This window comes from Ambystoma mexicanum, chromosome 1q (assembly GCF_040938575.1).
Source record: "Ambystoma mexicanum isolate Mex_15411 chromosome 1q, UKY_AmexF1_1, whole genome shotgun sequence".
Classification (NCBI taxonomy): domain Eukaryota; kingdom Metazoa; phylum Chordata; class Amphibia; order Caudata; family Ambystomatidae; genus Ambystoma; species Ambystoma mexicanum.
In genome coordinates this window covers 820556408-820578569 of record NC_090922.1, presented here as the reverse complement: position 1 = coordinate 820578569, position 22162 = coordinate 820556408, and the positions used below count along the sequence as shown (strand labels likewise).

Sequence of the window (22162 nt, the reverse complement as noted above, 5' to 3'; positions counted from 1 at the left end):
CATTGCCCTTTAATGCAGCCATATCTGATCCCTTTGGCACATTGTGGCATAAACCATGTTTCACGCCAGCCGTGCAAGCGAAGCTGACCAACAAATGTAAGCCAGCCAGAGGAGACTTGCTCTTCCTTTCGACTCACCCTATTCCAGATGGGTTGGTGGTCCAAGCCCCATGGTAAGCTCGCTGCCAGCCACACCCACCTCCAACTTGCCTATTGACAGAGAGAGCGAAGAAGATCTTTGCGTCAGGGAGCATGGCTCTGAAAGCAATCAATGCCAACTGTGCCTTCACTAAATATTCTTACATACTGTGGAGAACAATAGCTGAGGCGGCTGATAATCCCCCAGCAGGGGAGGTGAAATATGTTTTTTTAGATATGGTCAATGATGGCAAGGAGAGGACCTGTCAGGCTCTGCTTGTGGGTCTCAACATTGTGGATTGCATAGGCCGTGCCATGGCGACGTCCACAGCACTGATGTAGCGGAATACCTCCACAGCTCAGGTTTCTTGCCCTTCATTGAAGCCAAGATTCTAGCCATGGCATTTAACGGCGAACACAGTGGAGTAACTTTGCTGAAAATGTTGGGGGGATCAGGGGTGGGGTGGATGGAGGCCGGGTGGTGGCTCTTAGGGATCGTTTCGGCCAACTAGTTTGATAAAATGTGGTTGAAAGGTAGATTTGACTGAATTCGGTCACCACCATTAGTTCAAAGCAGAAGATACCAAACATGAAGAGCTGCATGTTCCGTATTTTGGACTTCAGCAGTTGCAGCGGTGTACCCCGCCTCCTCAGCATTGGTGGCAGGGCACCCAACAAAAAAAAGAACCTTCAGCATCAGATCTGACCCGCGTTAGATGGATGGATGTGACGGTTTATAGTGATAATTTCGAAAACAATAATGTCGAATTTTTTTTCAATACGTTTTTTTTTCAAAATGGGGGGGATTTTTTTTTTGTTTTAGCCCTTTTTTTACTCCCGGACCCCAAAATAAATATATAATAAAAAAAACGTAATTCGAAAAAAAAAATGTTCGACATTTTTTTTTCGACATTTTTGTCATTCGACATTTTTTTTTCGAAATTATGACCGACCACCGGATGTGACACTGCAGGGTACAGGAGAGGCGGCGGGTGGATAAAAGGTAAGTAGGGGGGGTTTATGGGTGTACTGGTGGTTTGGGGGGGACATGGGTTTGGTTTTTGTACCGAGGTAAAAACGTACTTGCAGTGAAAATTACTACGGTCAATTTCGCAGGGATTTTGTACCTCGGTCAAACAACCTAAATCCCTGAGGGATAACACTAGACTACTACACCACAAGAGTCCATTGCTGACGCCCTGTTATAACTTTCATAAGACTGGTGGCCTGTCTTTAAAATTCATTTGGGCCCCCACACCTCTACAGCCAGCCTGCCATGCACCCAGTGACACAACATAACATTCACAAACCTAATTCCAATAGAACACACAAAAAATGCATTATCTATCATTCATTCAGACACAAAAGTCAACACACATATGCTTGCATACACTCTCACTGACACACAAATGCACCCAGCACCTCCATTGACATACACTGTGTGCACACAACATTTATATGTACATATACAATAACACATGAACAAAGTGGCGCAACATCCATTGACCAGACCAGACTTTATCACCCCCTGATCCCTGAAATTTTGGGCTAAGTTGACTTAGATGAACTATAAAGCCATGGCCGAAAGGAACAGATTGACTGGAATGTCAGCAATTCCCTTGATTTTTCCTTTCATTTAAAGGCAGAAGCCAGTGGTTAATGCAGTGCAGTGGGTGACCAAGTATACTTGGTATCAATTTTTAAATGCCTTTTTATATCTGCAAACTTGGGCTCTCCACAGCACCTTATATGTGTATGTGCTGATAGATTTTTTCTCCAAGATTCTGACTGATTAAAATTAAGGTATGGTTTCCAGTGTTCAAATGGCTCAAGCAGTGGAATACCAAGCAGGAGAGGTGGGGGCGAGGGGCAATCTGCCCCCCGTGGCTCTTTTAAGAGCCAGACCGGGATATTTTTCATTGGGCAACTCTCCCATTTGGCAAATCAAAGATGGCGCCCAACGGCAAAGGTGTCCCGCTGCCAGGACAATGTGTGTTGAGCAATTCCTGCTCAGCACGCTCATTGTCCTGGCAGCAGGACACCTTACCCGTTCCGGATGGTAGCAGTGTCCCACTGCGAGGACAATGTCCCAAGGAGCTCCGGGCAGCAGAGGGTCCTCGCGTTGCTCTGTATCAACAGAGCATTACAGTGTGAGTGATTAGGCGCTGATGGGAGGGATGGGGGTACTATTAGCAGGGACTTTTGTCCCTTTAGAAATGGGAATGGGAGGGAGTGATCAGAAGTGAGAAGGGTGCATAATGTTGCATGCTTTATGAAATAATGACTATGGCTTTAAAACCCAAAGGGGATTTGTTGGCCTCACCTTAATCTACACAATGCTATTGTGACTTTGCATGCAGAATGGGGAGAGTAAAACTAAAGCCATACTCCCATTTCTCAACATATTTCTATGACAATGTATATAGCGTATGGTTAGTTTACTATGAAAGGCTAGTTTATTATGTAAGGTAGTTTGCTTCCAAGGCTTTGCTATAAATAATTATTCAAGTACATGAAATGTAAAGCAAAACCTTAATAAATATCTATATCAACTAAACCTGGAAAGATGTGCGCGGTCGCTTAAATTGTCCACATCCCATTTTCGCCATGTAACCAAGTGTGTGATCCTGAGCAAATCATTTAATCACATTGTGCCTTATCTGCAGCTCTGCAAGTGTCTCTGATTCACTTCAAAGCTTATGTTAATGTATCATGGTATTATAACGGAAAATCCTAATGACTATAGAGTTGCTCCACATATAACAAAAGTGCAATTTAGGTATTTTGCACCACAAAGTTATTCTAAAGTCACTTCCATGGTGCCTCCAAGTATCAAGGACTGATGATGCCCCTTGCAATGTCCTTTTCTGTGAAGTCACTTCTGTTGGTGTAATCCATATAATAATTAGGAAGTGTGCATGTATTTTGCCTTAGAGGGCTTGGACACAGCTCTAATAGATGAGTTTCCTGCATCTGGAATGATCCTGCAGTTTTATTTTTGTTGTTGTGTGGAGTAAAATGCCATCTTCCACTAATGTTACGAAAAAGTGGATTGGAGCAGGGGTGGGCGGTTTGGGGGCACCAATGAGAGCAAGTGGAATTCCACACACTGCATTTCGTTGCGCACCCCTGCCCCCCACTCTTACAATGCTGGATACTCCCCTGCTTAGTTTGGTAAGTGAAGCAGTTTTTAGCCTGAACCATGACACCCATTTACTAGATTAAACCAAACCGTCCCGAAAAAGTGTCTGCAAAACATGAAATACGTTTTGCCAGTTTGAGGAGTATTTTTGGCGTCGGGGGGAAAAGTTATACAGGGCTCCTAAAAGTGTGCTTTTATCACAAAATCCCATATGGTTCCTTCTGTGCACCTAGAGCAAAAACTGCTTAACAAAAGTTCACCATGTTTGGAAGGCTTATAGCACTCAGCTTCATTTCAAAGAATTTGCACAGTATGACAGTTTTGGGTCACAGGTTTTCTCAGCTTGACTCTTTCCACTCTACTTGGGGAGAGTGCACCTTCCGCCAACTTCATCTGAAAAGTGGCAAGACTGAGGCGTTGCAGAGCGGTGGCCATTTGTCATTGTTAGTGTGTCTTCAAACCTCGGGCCTTAATGTATACTATGAGCTCTGCTCACATTGTCCAAATGTGACACAAACCCTCACTAGGGTCAGCCCACAGCCCAGCCCCCCAACAAACATACACTAACACATTTAAACATTATTTCTTTTTTTTAAAAGTACCTCTACTCTGCTTTCAAAAGCCGCCCGAGCGACATCTCATGTTACACCAACCTAACCTCTTCGCACTCATGCACCTCCAGACAGAAACCAGCAAGCTGAATGAGCTTCCTAGTTCCTGTCTGTGTGTCGCCCGAACGCAAAGTCGGAAAGCGATTTTCTGCGCCGCGGCCCCTGGAAGTGCTGCTGCTAGTGTGGCAGCACAGACGCCAGGCCCTGCAACACCCAGTTTAGCCCCCTGGCTGCTGACTTTGAGTCAGGCCAGCCAGGGTGAGGGACTGAGCCATGCAGGGCATCACACTGTCCAATTACATAATTGATTGCGGCCCCCATGCCCTCCCTCCAAAAGTTGGGAGCGACAAAAATGCATGCCACAGAAGTTGGGGGGTGGGTACAAAACCGCCTGTCCCGCCCTATAATTACGCCCATGGACGAACATCTTTTTGGGCTGAAAGCAGATGAATCGCTAGATAAATGTAAAGAGTCAAAACTGGCTGCAATGTTGTTAGGGGTCAAGGTACAACACCCTGTCAAACAGTTCTTCAGCTTTGAGGCCTATGCAACAGGCGGTACGTTCCTTTTGCAAGGAAAGCACAACTGCCAGAGACCAAAGGCGTTTCTCGTGCCTCAGATGGGGGAGAGTGGCCTCTAAAGGCCAGCAGACTTCAGCAGCAGAAGCAGCGGCGCCCACGTTATACTGGGTGGAGGGGGAGGATCTCCAAGCACTTACCTCCAAGGAAGCGGGTAACATCAGGCGCCTGGCCTTGCAAGTCGTCAGATGGGGATACTGTTAAAATGGCATCCAGACAGACCGCCCCCTCCCCAGCATCTGGAGCAGGAGTTCCAGGAAGAACTGAGAGCCCTGCTGTGAAAGGGTGCAGTGGGCCAGGTACCATCCGAGGAGAGGAGATCGGGGTAGTATTCTCACTGTTTTCTGTTACATAAAGGAAGGAAGAAAGGAGGAGGACTCCGTCCAATCCTGGACCTCAGAGTCTATAACATGTTCCTGAGGGAGGACAAATTCAGGATGGCGATGTTGAAGGAAATCCCCCAGGCTCTACAGCTCCAGGACTTGTTGGTGTCTCTGGATCTTCAGGACGCTTATTTTCATGTATCCATCGAAAGCACAAGCGGTTCCTGAGATTAATCATCAGGGACACTCACTATCAGTTCAGAGTGCTCCCTTTTGACTTAACCTCAGTGCCCAGGGTTTCACCAAGCTGGTGGCAGTGGTGACGGTTCCATGTTACACCAACACACAATTTCCAGTTCATAGGAGCCGTCCTGGACACCCATGCGGGGAAGGGTTTTCTCCCTGAGGAAAGAGTCTCCAGTGTCAGGCAAATGGTTAGGGTTTGTCAAAACCACATTAGCTTGCCAGCGGCTTCCTTCCTCTGCATCTTGGGCCTCATGGTCTCCTGCATTTTTCTGGTGCCAGAGGCCAGGCTGCAGATGTGATTCCCTTCAGTCGCTTTTGAGGGATCAATGGTCCCAGTACTTTGACAACATGAAGGAAATCCCAAAGGTGTCAATGTCAGCGGCCAGCGACCTCTCTCTGTGGACCAACAGGAAGAGCATGATGGTGGGGGAGCCCTTTTGGGAACCGTAGCCACAGGCTCAAGTAATAATGGTTGCATCCCTTGATCTGCAAGTGAAATGCCTTTGGTCCCCAGTGGAATGCTGTTGGCACATCAACCTCAGGGTGGAAACATGTCCTGATTTTGACAGACAACACAGTGGCCATGCATTACCTCAAGAAGCAAGGGGTTGTGCAGTCTCCGCCTCTATGCAGGGAGGCCATGCATCTATGGTTCTGGCTGTTATAGAACAGGATCTCGGCTCCTTCAGCTCATCTGCAGCGTGCCATCGGGTAGGAAATCTTTGTGTTGTGGGAACCCCGGCAGTGGATTGGTTTGCCAGGAGGGCCAATATGAAGTGCAAGCAGTTCTGCTTGAGGGAATTCCCTGTTAGGGAGGCACTGGTAGATGACTGGGTGACTTGTTCCTGGTGGACCTCTGCTACATGTTTCCCCCAATTCCTGTCATCCCGGGGGATCTCAAGAGGTTTGGAAGGTTCGAGAAAACCATAATCTTGATCACCCCGGACTGGGCGAGGAGAATATGGTGCTCTGACATTCTGGAAATGGCCATCTGCCCACCTTGCCGACTTAGAGACCGAACCTCCTATCCCAGTTAGAAGGGCGGGTGCTACACCCGAGCCCAGAGTCCCTCAATCTGCATGTGGGACTCTTGAGAGGATGAGATTGATGACTGGGACATATCTGAAGAGGTATTTGAGGTGTTGCTTGCTGAATGCCGGCCTTCCACTAAGTCTCTGTATGCGTGCAGGTGGAAAAGATTTGAGGCATGGTGCAGGGACCGCAAGGTGACCCCATCTCATGTCCTACTACCACGCTGATGGAATTCCTTCTGTCCATGGCCTCATCAGGCCTTCAGATATGCACAGTCAAATGTTATTTGGCAGCTTTGTTTGTGTTCAAGAGGTCAATGGATTAAGGCTGTTTATTTACGATACAGTTGATGGCCCAATTTCTGAAGGGCCTTGTAAATGGATTTCAATGGATTGCTTTCTCCCATAGATTCTGCATCCGATAGATATCGTCAGCTGCTTGGAAAATGTTTCGACAGGGGACATAGTGCACCTCGACTTGGCTGTGGATCCATCTTGACTCGATGCAGCAGTCTTCGACTCCGGACGTGACGTAGTACATTGTACATGTACTACATAAATACACCCTGTAAAGCTCAGCAGGCTGCTCGAGGAACGGCTCTCGAGAGATAATTCTCCGTGTTTTTTCCAAATGTTACCAATTTGACATTTTGCAATAAAATGGCCACTTCCAAACAAGAGGTACACTGACTGCAACTCTATGATGTATTTGACGGACCCGAACAGGATCTGCTTGTGGTGCCTGGCACAGATCATGCCACCAATGATTGTGGGCCATGTTAGCAGATGAACCTGAAGTCATTGCTTGAGCGAGCAGCAAAACTAAAAGTGGGGCTTCCTCTGTCGAAGTCGCAGACTCCGCCTACTCAGTCAGCCGAACACAAGACCGAAAACCCCACTCTGGAGAAAGAGGACAGGCTTCCAAGAAGGCTTAAAAGAGGTTGCACTGCAGGAGTCATTCATCGTCTTTCTTTTCTCACAACAAGAAGCATCGCCATCAACGCAGGCATGACTCGCACTCATCCGAGGAGCGGGGGTAGGTCCCAATCCGGCTCGGGTACATGCAGAGCTGAATGGGAAGAGTTTAAGGAGCAAATGCTTCAGGTGATGGAGGCTACTGCGGGTATGGGGAAACCCTTGAAGCAGAAAGCCAGGGAGGTCCCAGTTGTGCCTGGTGCTACCAGTGCCAAGAAGACCGAGTTGAGTTTGTTGCTTTCAGGCCCAACATCAATGCTATCAAGTCGCCCATGCCATCAAAGTCGCAAATCGGCGCAGACGGCCCCAGTGCCATCGATGTCGAAATCGATCTCAGCGCCGGTATATGAGAAATCATATATCCTTGAGTCAAGAACATCGTTCTTCGACACAATGGCCTACTTTTTCGGAGATTATGGGGAACAGGCTCTCAATTTTCAACCGGCGCCAGGAGGATCAGGTAGCAATTACTGTTTCGCTGTCAAGGCCACCCTCTTCGACTTGGTGGATGGCCTACCCAACACCAGTGGCCTGGATGCCTCCCCTGAACTGGACACGTAACAGGCCCAACCTTATGGCAATGCGAACGCCCAGTTTCGAAAGATGGTGTAGAGAGTGGTCGGTGCCTTGGGCTTGTGTGTACCTACAAACCCGCTGTCAGCCTTATGCACTCACAAATATTCTAGACAGAGGTCCACCCACTGAATGAGCAATGCCTTTCAATGTGGCCAGTTCAGAACCCATTGCCTCCATTTGGCAAAGACCCTGCTCCACACCTGCGTTGGACTTGGAATTGACCAGAAAATGAAAACCCGCAACGGGAGATCCCATATACTTGTCTACTCACCCTACGCCTGAGGGTTTAGTGGTCCAGGCAGCCAAAGTGAATACTAGGTTGTCCACATCGACCTCCAAATTACCAACTGACAGAGATGTGAAGAAATATGATGCCTTACCTAAGAAGGTATTTTCTTCTAGTAGCATGGCTCTCAAGGCAGGGAATGCTTTGTGCGTCTTTGCCAAGTACACTCACAGCCATTGGAGATGATTCAGGAACCAGCAGAACACATCCTGGAAGGGGAAAAGCAGGAAGGTTTTCTGCGCTTAGTGAAGGACAGCAAGGAGGTAGACTGTTGTTAGGAAAGATTTCTCTTTACTGCACCTTTCGTTCCATCTTTATGGAACCCCCAAACATTTTGCTTTTATTTTTGAAGCTGACCCAGGGAGTAACTTTAGTGAAAATGTTGGGGGGGACATAACATATGAAGAAAAGGTGCCCCAGCCAAATTAATGGGGACATAATGGTGTGCCATGAAAGTTGGGGGTGACAAACACCCCTGCCCCCCCCTAAAATTACACCCATGAGCTTACCTGTACTTTCTGCAGTGCTTCTCTACACTGACCTTTGCTCATATGTTATGGGGAAGCTGATATGCCCTTCAGGCTGTCAGTACTGGGAAACCTTGTTTCCCTTAGTCGTGTTACTATGTTACTACTTTTGGTTACTTTTGTATCACTTGTGGTACCTTTTTATCATTGTGCACAGCAACTTACACTTCAGTACAATGGGGTGCATTTTTGGTTTGCCCTAGACTAACACTCAGAGGATTTCTGGTTACTCTAGGTGTGCTAAAAGGATAGGCTGGTGGCAGCAGTGACTTTTAACCACTTTCTGGGGATTTTCGTTTTAGCCTTACTGCGTTTACGACGTTTGGCTACTAACTGTGGCCAGGAAAATCCTTATAAGGGCTTCCAGGGCCCGGGAAAGCAGGAGCTTTTGGCGGGCTACTGGAGGGCTGTGTGTGTTGGCTGGCAGGATGTAAGCTGGGTCTGTCTGACCCCAATCCACAAACTGGTTTCAGTGTGTCTGCATGAATGTTCCCGCCAGTGGTCCTGATTGGACCACTGCGGGTGTGTGTGTGGGCTAGTCCTGCTATTGGCTAGTGAGAGTTTCAGCTTTTACCTGGCTTTTAGGATAAGAAGAGGATGCCTGTACCTATTCTTTAAACTTATGCTGCTGTCCTGGCGGAGGCCTGGCTTGCTCGTGATCTTTAGTAGTCCTGCAACAGAGCTACGTTCCTTGGAGTGGAGGGACCATCCATTCCCAACGTCTGCTCGGTGCCCTGACAAAGGAAGCCTTTGGAAGTGCCCTGGAACCGTCCTGTGGTTGACCAGCTGCGATTTTAGGCTACCATGCTGCCGGTGTCACTGTACCTAGTTTCGTCCTTGGGGGCTCCTCAGCTGGCTCTACCTCCGGTGAACTTTTGTGCATCCTAGCATCGAGGAGACCCGAGATAGGACGGAAAGTCCGACCGCGGCTGCTGAGTCCTTTTGCGTAGCCCTGCCATGGTGACTACCATCTGGAATAGCTTACCTGACTCGAGACCAGTCCTGAGAGGGGTGCTGCATCGAGTTTTTCTGCCTTCTTCGATTGAGAGTCCTTGCAACAGTAAAGGGCACCAACCGGAGATCAGCTCGAACCTGCAGCCCCTGTGAATCAAGGACTGCGACTTTAGGCGTAAAAAGCAACGTCAGACCCTCTTTCTTTGTTTTGCCAGGTCTGGGGAAGAATTGAAGTATGGGGGGTAATTTAGAGTTTCTAACCTACCCCTATGCTCCCATTATAAGTCAATGGGCTTATAATAAAGCTAAATTATAACACTGTTGGCTTTTCCATTACTTGCTTGCACAAGGCATTTGACTGTTGGGGCTACTTTTGGGCATTAGTCTTACTTGAACCCTAACCATAAGAACCCTTCACTGGACCCCAGAGACCCTACCTGCATTTTTCTTCCTGCATCCCAACTTCTGTGGAACTGTAACCTGAACTATTGGGCAAAAGGCCCCAGGCAACTTAGGGCTGGATAATTTTAGTTAGGGATCATCTCTGTGGACCTTTTTGTGCATAATACTTGTGTAACCTTTCCTTTGCAGGAGTTTCTGATATGTATTTTGCCCTATAACAAAGTGAATGTATATATGTATTTAGTTTGATAGTGTTGTGTATAAGTCTACCTGCTAGTAATCATTTTTCCATAGTCTGTTGTGGCCATAAATAAATAACTGTATTTTTTTGCATCCTGTCTAATTGTAATCTGTGATTCCCATTGTGTGACCTCATTGTGGACCCCTTACAAGCTCACCACCTCCGAAGACCTTAATCTAGACCGCCTGTCACTGCTACCTAAACTGGTTTGGCTACAGCTTCTCAGAGTTGTTTCTGTCACAATATAGGTTGGCCTTCTATACATCTGTCCACCAGGCCAGAGTATGGATAATCAGTCTTACCACCTGCCAAAGCTTGCAATCGGGCATTGATGTTGCGGATTGTCTGGACAGGGCTATGGGGTCGGCCACAGTAATGCGCAGGCAGGCCTATCTGCACAGTTCAGGGTTTCCCCCCAATGTACAAACTAAGTTGCTCTACATTGCCTTTGATGGAGAGCATCGGTTCGGTCCTACGTCCAATAAGTCCTTGGAAACATTCAAGTACTCCAAATTAGCTGCAAAGCCGCTGGGATTGGCTGTCCAACAGCCACCGAAACCATCCTTTCCTTTCTCCTCTCGGGGAAGAGGCTTTCAATGGATTGCCTTTCTCCCGCAGATTCCTCATCTGATAGATATGCCCTCCAGCACTGTTGCTTCCAAATTGTTTTTCGACAGGGGGCATAGTGTACCTCGACCCAGCCCTCGACCATTGATCCGTCTTGCTTGGCGTCTTGTCTTCGGCTCCAGACTTGGCATCACGCGTCGTATAAATACCACGTCACTACGCCCCAACCTCAGTTCCTTTTTCCCACGTGCTAACACGCTGCTTGGGAACACAGGTGAGTCTTCGAGAGTTGTGACTCTGGTGACTCAGTACAGGTCACAGGACCGACGGGTGGCCGTCGCGTGCCAAAATGAAACCCAAATCCCTATGCGATTGAGCGGGTAAACTCACTCTGTGTCGACCGCGCTCTAAATCACAGGCACAGTTGACAGTTCGGTCTTCGGAGGCTGAAACTGAGGAGCACACACCCGAAAAAGAACATAGGCGGAAAAAAAATGGTCCCACTCGAGGCACCACTCTTCCTCGTGCTCGTCTCAAAAGAAGAAAAGTCATTACTGCCACTGTTGGGACTCCAATTCGTCGACGGATAAAGGTAAGCTGTTGGCTGGGCCTACAACCTGTAAAGAGTGGGAGGATTTCAAATACTCCATGCTTGACATGTTCAAAAAGCATGCTGCAGTCAGCGTGGCTCATCCCCCATGCAACAGGCTTCGGGGGGCGAAGAGCGGTGCTCGGCATATCCAACCCCTCTAGTGACCCGGTACCAACAATGTCAGCACCGATAAATATTTCAACACCATAAAGAGGTTCAATGAAAGCCAGATCATCCTTGGGCATCCAAGGTTGTCAACGCTGCAGCGTCTCGATCCCGATCGACACCGACATCCACCATATTCGCGCCGAGAGACAAACCCTCAACGTCAACGGTTGTCGAGAAATCATTCAACCCACAACCCGGGTCTGAATTTTTCAATACTATGGCAGGTATCTTTGGCGGTAATCATGCCGATAATCGGCGGGATGCCAACCCTATGTACTTGGGTTCAGGCGGGGTCAATTATTTTGACAACCAAAGTCTGCTTTTGTAGCTGGCTTAAGGCCTCCATGACGCCAGCGGTCTGGACACCTCTCCAGACCTTGAATTTCAGCAATCCCAGCCCTATGTTCATAATACTTCTAAATTCAGGGTTTTGGTAGCAAGGGTTATAGACACCCTGGGATTGCATTCACCAGTGGCCTCCATACAAGGTTATGACCATACTGACATTTTAGATTAATGCCTCACCACAGAAAACAATATGCCTTTAAACCCAGCCATTGCCGATTCTTTAACAATTATGTGGTAAAAGCCTTGTTCCATTTCTCCCATCAGCTCCACCATTTCCGGGTAATACAGGCCGGCTAGAGGAGACCCTTCATACCTCTCCTCCCACTCTTCCCCACAGGAGCTTGTTATGCAGGCTGCTATTGTCTCGTCTAGACCTGCTTCTTCCACGTCCACGGTGCCTCCCGACAGGGAAACAAAAAAAGTTGATACCTTAGCAAAGAAATCATTTACTGGAGGCAGTATGGCCCTAAAAGCTACAAATGTGGCAAGCAGTTTTGCCGAGTACTCCATTGGTCTATGGACAGCAGTTGAAAATGCTGCACAGTATTTCGCAGAAGGAGAAATGCACGTGGGCTTTCTACAGCTATTGGAAGATGGCAAAGAGGTGGCCAGACAGTCGCTGCGAACGGGCCTAGACATCGCCGACTGTGTGGGCGGATCCATGGCATCAGCCATAACACTAAGAAGACATGCCGATTTAAAAACTTTTTTCACCTGAAGTATAGCTTCTGCGCATGCCACTTCGAGGGCGATCTTCTATTTGGCCAGAAACCCGACAATTCCTTAGAAAAATGTAAGGAATCCAAAATTGCTGCTAAGTTCTTGAACCTAGCTGTGCAGCCAGCCAAACCTGCTTTAGCTTTGCCTCTAGGGCATGAGGCTATAGGAGATATGCTCCTTATGGCAGGAGAGCGCAGCTCCCACTGGCCAGGCAAAGGAAGAGCGTTTCTCGCACTCCGGAAGGGGCAGAATGGCTTCTAGCGACCAACAGGCAGCTTCAGCGGAGGGGGCGACCCAGCCTCCGAAACCGCTTTGATTAGCCCGACAGACCGCCCCTACCCCCAATCTAACCGGGACAGGAGCTCCAGGAAGAACTGAACCTGTTGTTGAAGGGTGCCGTGGAAGAGGTACCTCCAGAGCAGAGAGGATCAGGTTGGTATTCCCAGTATTTCCTGGTACCCAAGAAGGGAGGAGGTCTCCCTCCCATTCTGGGCCTTGAACATGTCTTGAGGAAGGACACATTCAGGATGGTGACATTGAGAGAGATTCTCCACACTTTCGAACTCCAGGACTGGCTGGTGTCGATAGACCTGCAGGATGCTTATTTCCATGTGCCGATACATCAAAAGCACAGGAAGTTCCTAAGGTTCTTCATTGGTGACAAGCACTATGAGTTCAAAGTGCTTCCTTTGGGTTGACCTCTGCGCCAATGGTCTTCACTAAGCTCATGGCAGTAGTTGCGGCTCACCTCAGGAGATCCAGGGTCCATGTATTTCCATAGCTAGATGACTGGCTGATCCGACGGAAGTCGGCAGGGCAAGTCTTGTCTCATCTGGAAGACACCTACCTACTATTGCACAGGCTGGGCTTCTCCATCGACTTGAAGTTTCATCTGATGCCAGTCCAGCGGCTCCAGTTCATTGGAGCAGTCTTAGATACCCGAGTAGGGAAGGCTTTTCCTCCCGAGGAGAGAGTCAGCAGCATCGCCCAGATGGTGCAGTTGTTTCATAACCATGCACTCTTCCAACGGCTTCCTTCCTCCGCCTATTGGGTCTCATGACCTCCTGTATTTTTCTAGTGACCAAGTCCAGGCTGCATATGCGATCCCTACAATGGATCTTGAGAGACCAGTGGTCTCAGAACCTGGGAGCACTCACGGATCACCTTTCGGTGTCCAACCAGGTATTACACAAACTCGGCTGGTGGTGCAGCAATCTTTTGATGGGGGAACCCTTCTGGCCTTCTTGGTCCCCGGCCCGAATGGTCACGGATGCGTCCCTGAAGGGTTGGGGCACCCGCCGTGAGGAATTGCATGTGAGCGGCCTCTGGTCTCCATCAACTGGATCCAATAGCGATGGCCGTGTCCTGGCCACCTGGATGACAGATCCCCGGGGACTAGCAAGTGAGACACCTTCAGGTTTCTCACACCATGCACTACCTGAACAAGCAGGGAGTTGTCCAGTCACTGCCCCTGTGTGAGGATGCAATGAAGCTGTGGTTCTGGTTGCTGGAGAACCAGATCTCTGTTTCGACAGTGCATCTGGCGGGGACGGAGAACTGACTGGCGAATGCTCTGAGCAGGCAGAGCACAGTCTCACATGGGCGGAAAGTGCATCAGGAAGTTCTCGAGGAGATCTTCACGTAGTGGGATACCCCATCAGTGGATCTGTTTGCAAAGTGGTCCAACACGAACAGTCCTGTTTGAGGGAATTCACGGCGAGAGGCTCACTGGGGGATGCTTTCCTGATGGAGTGGGATTTCGACCTCCACTTTGCCTTCCCCCAGATTCTCTTCATCCCGTGGGTACTCAGGAAGTTGAGGAGGTGCCAGACGACCATGATCTTGATCACCCTGGATTGGGCAAGAAGAACGTGGTACCTGGAACCTCTGGAATTGCCCATCAGCCCTCCTCTCCAGCTACCTCATTGGTCGGACCTCCTATCCCAATCGGAAGGTCGGGTACTCCACCTGAACCCGGAGTCCCTCAACCTACATGCTTGGTTCTTGAGAGGATGATGTATGATGACTGGGACCTCTCGGAAGTGGTGCTTGTGGTGTTGCTGGCTGCAGGCAGACGTCTACAAGATCTCTGCATGCATGCAGATGGAGAAGATTTGAGGCATGGTGAAGGGAACACAAGATCAATACCATCTCTTGCTCCAGCACTTTAGTGATGGCGTTTCGTCTGTCACTAGCCTCTTCAGATGCCCACAGTCAAAGGTTATTTGGCAGCTTTGTGTACAAGCGGTCCCCGGATCAAGGCTCTTTTATCACAATCCTGGTTATGGCCCAATTCCTGAAAGGCCTTGTGAATACGTTTCCACCCATTCCTTTCGTTGTCTAGGATTGGGACCTTAATTTAGTCATATCTTTCCTTATGGCGGCTCTGTTTGAGCCTATGCTGAAAACTGCCTTTTTGCTGGCAATTACATCATGCATAAGAGTTATCTAGCTGCAGGCCATGTCATGCCGGCCTGCCTGTCTTCATTTCTTTAAGAAGGTGTCATCAAAAGTGCAACCTGGGTTTCTGCCCAAGGTCATGTCGGAGTTTCACATTTTCCAGGCCATTGTTTACCTGTATGTTATCCTCTTCCTCACCCTTCCAAGGAAGACGAGAGGGTCCACAGGTTGGTCCCCGAGAGATCCCTTTGTTTCCATGTAGCCAGAACATCAGAATTCGGGAAGGCTGATCAGTTGTTTGTGGATTTTCCCCTGGCACGAAAAGGGTTGGTTGTTACTAAGCAGACTATCTGTCGGTGGATAACGCTCTGTATAGCAGAGTGCTATCAGCACACAGAGAAACATCGATCGCACTCCACAAAAGTGTAGCGGCATCCACAGCACTGCAGAGGAGTCGAAGTTAAGGATATTTGCCGGGCTGCGACTTGGTCCTCGTTGCACACTTTTACCAAGCATTATTGTTTGGATGTGTCACATGGGGTTGATGCTCGCTTTGGAAGAGCAGTGTTTCAGAACTTTCTGTTATAAGGACTTTCATCCCACTGCCAGTCTACGTACTGCTTTGGGAGTCTATCTGATGAGGAATGTGCAGGGGAAAAGCAATCATTGAAGGAGAAATTACTTACTGGTAAATGGATTCTTCTCCCACAGATTCCTCATCACCCACCACTTAGACCGCTATGAAAGTGCCTGTGTTACATGTTGGCTGTCCACTTATTGTGGGAAATGCAGATGATTCTAATGGTTCTGTTTCTTGCCATTCAGAAGGGTGATTCTCTACACCTTCTAACAATCCTCTTCCTCATCCAAAAAAAAAAAACAACAAAAAACACAGGGCCTCATTACGACCCAGGCGTTAAGGGTTAACGCCGTCGTTAACCCTTAACGCCTATTCTGATTTTAACGGCTGCTTTTAGCAGCCGTTAAAATCCATGGCGCTAACCTGCCATGATGCTAATTACGCCACCGTAGTTTACGGTGGCGTAATTAGCGCCTTCCCCACTCCCATTATGCCCTATGGGGCAAAAATGGGAATGGGGAAGGGAAAATGGGAAATGGGGATTTACCGCCCCACTCACCTTGGATTAGGGGATTAGAATTAGCGCCTGGTTTGTAATGACCCCCACAGTGTTGTGTTTCCCTTTTTTGTATCAGTTTGGCTGTTAACACTTCCTCCTCAGTGGTTGAGCTTGGGGGGAAAAAGGGTGGGTAATTGAGGTACAGGAGCATAGTGACGCACGTCCAGAGGCTATGACCGGCGCATCAAGTCAAGACGGAGAGACGGCCGAGTCGAGGTGCACTACACCCCCTGTCAAATCGTTTTCTGAGCAGCTGACGCTGCAAGGTATATCTTTCTGATGAGGATTCTGTGGGAGAAGAATCAATAGAAAGAACATTACTGGTAAGTAACTTCTCCTTTTTGCTGAAGCTTTGCAACAAAAAAATAAAGGCCAGTATTCAGAATAATACTCAGCATCCCAGAAAGTGACAGAAGAAATGCCTAAGCCAACAATACCTAACACTGGTGAATTCTTCTAGGTAGCATTCAGTTGCCATTCAGTTGCAAAATTTTAAAATTGTCTGAGACATTACAGAAGTGGGGGAACCATATGAAAATCGGACTTGATCTTGTACCCAAAAAAATAGTCAACCAGAATTGCAAAAATTTTTCTGTGACAACAGCACTGCTTTGCTTCTATTTGGCCAAAATTATTACCAGTTGCCTCCAGGGGAGAAACTGGCATCGATCTGGAGACATGTCGGATAGAGTATTCCCCAAGGATCAGAAGATGCAAAGCTCACTCTCTTGTTGTTGTTTACTGCAGGGGCCCAACGGACATCTCGGATTGAAAGGGCGTCGTGGATCTAAGGGAGCTCAGGTAGGGTGCCTCAGGGCAGGAGGCTTATTCTCTTTCTCTCAAATCAGTCTGTTTTTAACTCCACTCTTTACCTTTTCTATACCTTCCTCATTTAATTTTATACTCTACACCCTCATGCTTCCTTTTGTACACTATTCCAGTTTCTTTGTCTCTACCCACCCATTTTGCTCCTCTACATTCTGCCTGTTATTTCCTCCTACACCTTTTTTGTTTTCTTATCTCCACTTTTTCTTATCTCAACCCTCTTGTTGTACCCCCTCCACCCTTCATGTTTGCTACCCGCTACCCGCCACCCTCTTCCTTTTCTCCTTTTGGTGTTTTCTCTACTGTTGTAGACTTTAGCTTTTCTCCACCAACCTCCATTCTCAAGGATTCCATATTCCCACAGATTCCTCATCTTCGATATATTTTCCCCAACATCAGCTGTTTGTAGAGTTTTCTTCATCCACTGGAGGGTGTAGCTTGGCTTAGTTTGGTGCTGTTGTGCTTCATAACCCCATATGCGACTACAGGAGGAGTATATATGAAGTCAGCAAAGCCTCATGACTTTAATTCCTTTAAGGAAGGTGAGGGGCGAGAACGCACACGAAGCGAGGGTGGAGGTGTCTAGGGCGCGCGTGTGAAGCAGGGGGGAAGGTGCGGGAGGAGGACAAGAAGTACAGAGCAGGAAGCAAACACCCAACTACTTACCTGGCGGCCACAGACAGGAGGGTAAAACATCTGCACTCACAGTCTGCGCCAAACACCTGCCTCTCTCAACACTGCAGCCTTGTCCTGCGAGGGCTTTTGCCTCAGAAGAACCGATATTGCTTTCAAATCATAGTGTACCCATTTGGGGTGAATTGTGAAGGGCTGAAACCTTCCTTGTAGGGTTTTTGCCATGCACTACTATCACGCATTGCAGTCCTCGACACCTTCTAAGATGGCTGCAACCCACTAGGGCCTGGAGCCATTGACTGCCTGCTAGCTGCCTCACCGTGATTGGCAGCCTCTTCCCTCATCAGCCAATAAGAGGAGCCGGCAGGCGAAATCCGGGCCCTCCAGAAAAGGCCCACAGCTAAAGCCCTGACTGTGCCTGTCTGGGTCCAGTAGTGCCTGGAGGGCCCCCACGTTTCATCCTCTGAATCATGAAGAGCAGAGCCTCGAATTGTAGCCGGTGACCATATTAACTTTTGCCCTGGCACCATCACGCTCTCCCCACATCAACAAGTGAGTGATGGCTGAACTCTTCCATTGCCTCATCCACTACAAAACCTGAACCTTAACTGTCTTCTCAATCTGACTCTCTGCCAGGCCTATCCTCCTCTTCGTCATTGCATTGTATGCCTTGTCTTTGATTTTCAAACCTAGGTGTGCTTTTTAATATCATGCACCCCATATTTTGCATTGTATTTTGTGCCCCTCATGTAACCACTAGGCCACCTCGTGAGTTGGCCTTGAACTGGGCATTACAGCCTCTACTTTTTCCTTCAACTATTCTCTGTCACCATCTCTCCTATCTTCTCCAACTGCTACACCTACCCTCCCTCTCTTACAAAGTCTGGAAGGAAAAAGTACAAAAAAGACAATCAGTGTTCTCTAACAATGGCCCTACCATCGCAGACACCTATGTCAGTGCATCTTCCAGAGAGGTCTTCACCTACATCCCTTTCTCTGTCCCCTCCCTAGATTTATGGACTCCTAATCTCATCTCCACTCCCCCCCCCCCCCCCCTTTCACATCCTCTCCCATTCATGGTGGCACCAAGTGGGAAGTCCTCTTGGCCGGCTTCTCATCATCACGCTGCATCATTAATGTCTACCACACAAGCACTATCTTGGTTCAGGGTCCTCAACCCAACTTCCTCCTCTTTGACAGGCACCTGCTGTCCCTCATTAACGTCCTTCCTTCACCTGCCTCCGCCCCTACCACTCTCTCTGACCCTGCCCCTTTGACTGGAGCACCACGCCCCTGTACTCCACCTCAGAAAACATTCAAACCTTCAAAGGCGGAGGCCTCTTTCACCTGGCGACTCTTAATGACCGCTCATCCAACAAACACTCCGCCGACATCTGCCTCCTTGAAGACACTGACCTCGACATTCTTGCTCTTACCGAGACATAGTTCAATACCAGCTCAGTCACTGCTTTTGACTCCCTTCTCCCTGATGGCTTCAAGACATTTTGCTGGTGGTGGGGTTGCCTTAATCTTCGCTGAGTGGCTTCCTTCCTCCATCATACCCACCGAGCTCTACTCCTCCTCTGAGAGCCTAGTCTGCAAGTTTGTCATCTCTGCCTTCTCCTCTCTGACCATTTCTACTTTCTACAGGCCCCCCGGCACTACCAACCTGTTCCTCTCTGAATGTGCCGATTTCTATTCCTCTCTCCTCTCAAAAACCTTCAATTTCAACATCCAATTGGACTCTCCTGTCACTGCATCCACTCTCTTCCTTGACCTCTGCACTTCTCTATCCCTCTCCATTCTCCCTTCTGGTCCAACCCACTTTGCTGGACACTCTAGACTCCCTCATACATTATGATGTCTCTCTCTTCCCCCCTCTGGTCACAATACTCTCTTGGTCCGACCACTCTCTCCTCTCTTCCTACCTGGGTCCCCTCGGCCCTCTGACTTCACCTCCTCCAGCCCTGCCAACCTCGTTCACGAACATCCATCCGATTAACGTGTCAGCTGCTGCCTTCGCATCCACCTTCATCCGCCCCAACCCTGACTTTACCTATGACTCTGCTTTCGGCAACCTCCAACTAGCCATTACTAACACTCCGGACACTCTTACCCCAGTCATGAGGATCTGCCTAAAAACCTTCCTCTAAGCGTAAAACCTGGTACGACTCTGAATTTGCAGCCCTGAAACGCAAGTTCAATGCTGCAGAATGGAAGTGGCAAACCTCAGGCACCCCTTCTGACAAACTGGCCTGCCACCTGCTCCAAAGGCAATACAGACTCTCCATCTGTGGCAAGAAAAGGGCCCACATCGAGGCTCAGGTATCGGGTGCTTCCAACAACACGACTGAACTCTTTAAAATCTGCAAGGAACTAGCCAACCCTTCCTCAGTCTCCTCCTCCCCTCTTCCTTCCCAGGCCCTCTCCAATGCACTGGCCACACACTTCACCACTAAATCTCTGGACATCCTGAGCATCCTTGCTACCCACTCCCCAAACCCTCTCCCACCCCCTGCCTCCTATGGCCTCTCACCCTCCTTCTTCCCCTCTCTCCTCCTTCTCCCCTGTCACACCCGATGAGGTTACTAGAGTTGTCCGCTCTATCAAAGTCTCCTCCAAATAGGTTTCCTCTCCTCCAGAACCATCTAGGGCAACATTGGCTCTTGCCTGCGCTCTTGCTGATTTCTGCAGCCACTCTACAGGATCCTTCCCCATCTCCCTCAAGCACCCCTCCTGAAAAACCTTCAGAAGATCATACTTGTCCAGCTAACTACTGCCCTAATTCTATCACCACCTTCCTTGGGATACTCCTGAAGAAGCAGGCCTTCCCTCAACTCACCTCACACACTGAACTTGTTGGTGGTCTCCAACACCATCAATCACGATTCCGAGCATCCAGAGGCACGGCAACTGCTCTTCTGAACACCCGTGCAGAACTGCTTGCAACCTTTGACTCCCAACTCTCCAGCTGTCCTCAGTCTACTTGATCTCCCATCTACCTTTGACACGGTCAACCATCCTATCCTCATAAAACTACACTGATACCCTGGGTATCTCGGAGCAGACACTGGACTGGCTGACCTCTTTCCTAACTGATCGTCCATCCCAAGCTATTCTGGGCACCTTCTCCTCACCTTCCTCTTTCTCCACCTGTGGGGTCCCCCATGGCTCCAACCTCTACCCCTGGCTCTTTAACACTTACCTTGCTCTGCTGGCACGCATCATGCCCTCCTTCTCCCCCAAATTCCAGTGCTACGCAGAAGACACTCAACTCTTCTTCAAACTTCCTGCCGACTCTCTTGCTTCTTCCATCATCCCGGACTGCCCATCTGCCATCCAGTCCTGGTGCACTTCCAATGATCTCTGCCTCAATGCCAGCAAGACTTAGTTCCTTCCTATTGAGACCCACCTCCCTCCTGACTTATCCTTGGCCTCAAGCTCAGGGACCACATCTCTCCTGCCCTAAAAACAATTCACTGTCTCCTGGTTGCTGCACAGATTAAATTCAAATCCCTCTGTATCATCCACAAGGCTGTCTGGGGTAGGTGACCACGCTATCTGCAACTTGCTATTGGTAACTATTCTCCCTCTAAACATCTACGTTACTCTGGAACCAACTCTCTGTGTGTGAAGTGTTTCGCTAAACAGAGGGCCAGAGGCCAGTCTCTTGCTTCTGCTGGCTCTCTCTTGTGGAACCACCTCTCCCTTCCTCTTTGTCTTGAGCCGGACCTCCACAAATTCTGGAAGCTCCTCAAGACTTTCCTTTTCATTTCCAACTTCCCTTCTTCCTTCCTCTGCTAACCTCACAGTCGCTGTGATTGGTGGCCAGGCCCTTATGTGTCCTCGGGGCCCTGGCCTCCCACACCGAATTGCCTCAGCTTCTGATTACACATAGCACTTGACTTGGCACCCACTGGGCTACACCATTGTAGACCTGGCAAACCAACATACATGCTGCTGTGACCTCTAATGCATAATGAGAAGCGAACAAACATTGGGAAGTAATTGAGTGATTTCTGGCAAATTTTAGACAAAGTGTCAAGCCTCCTTACTCAACAGCTGGCAATAAGCATGCTTGATGGTTTAGACCGCTTGTGGCAGTTTGTTGTGTTAACTGTGCCGCGGCCATGCGCAGCCATTAAGGTGCGCGTACCTAGAACAACAGGAGCCAGCCCTTTGAGCAGCGACACACTGATTGAGGGACAAGTCATAAGACAGAAGAGCAGCGTGCATTAAGCTGTAATTGGAACTGCCTAAAGGCATATATTACTCTTTGTGGTGTTAAATATGGGGCAGATGCCCTTTGATCCACAACTATTTTCTTTGTGAATGGTGTCCATTTCCTTACGTTGTGGTAACTGTTGGGCTGCGCCCTTTGAACCACAACAAATACACTGCAAAAGGTGCTTACCTCCTTGCTTTGTGGTGACTGCGGGGCAGAGCCCTTTCAGCCACAACTAATTACACTGTGAAAGTCGAAGCACGTCAAGTGATTGACGCAACTGTGGTTCAGATTTACAAGTCTGTTGTGGGGGTCGGGCACCTTCTAAACCTCATAAAAACGTTTTACGTGCTGTGAGCGATTTACATGCATGTCCTATGGAGTGGAAAAATTCGAATGCTTTGTGCCCCTCCTGTATACATGGTGACAGATGAGGAAATGATTGCTGCAATCAACATGCCTCTCCCACTATTTCTCGAGTGTACCTCAAATCTGTAGTTTACGAATGAGATTGAA

At 48.7% G+C, this 22162-nt stretch overlaps 1 protein-coding gene across 1 annotated transcript in view; it reads left to right on the top strand.

Moving 5' to 3' along the window:
• Positions 1–22162, top strand: part of LOC138537172 (uncharacterized) — a 317980-nt gene that overhangs the window by 91625 nt on the left and 204193 nt on the right. Inside the window, exon 2 of the mRNA XM_069641432.1 lies at positions 16711–16764. The gene's annotated coding sequence lies outside the window, so the exon portion shown is untranslated. The remainder of the gene's footprint in view (positions 1–16710; positions 16765–22162) is intronic.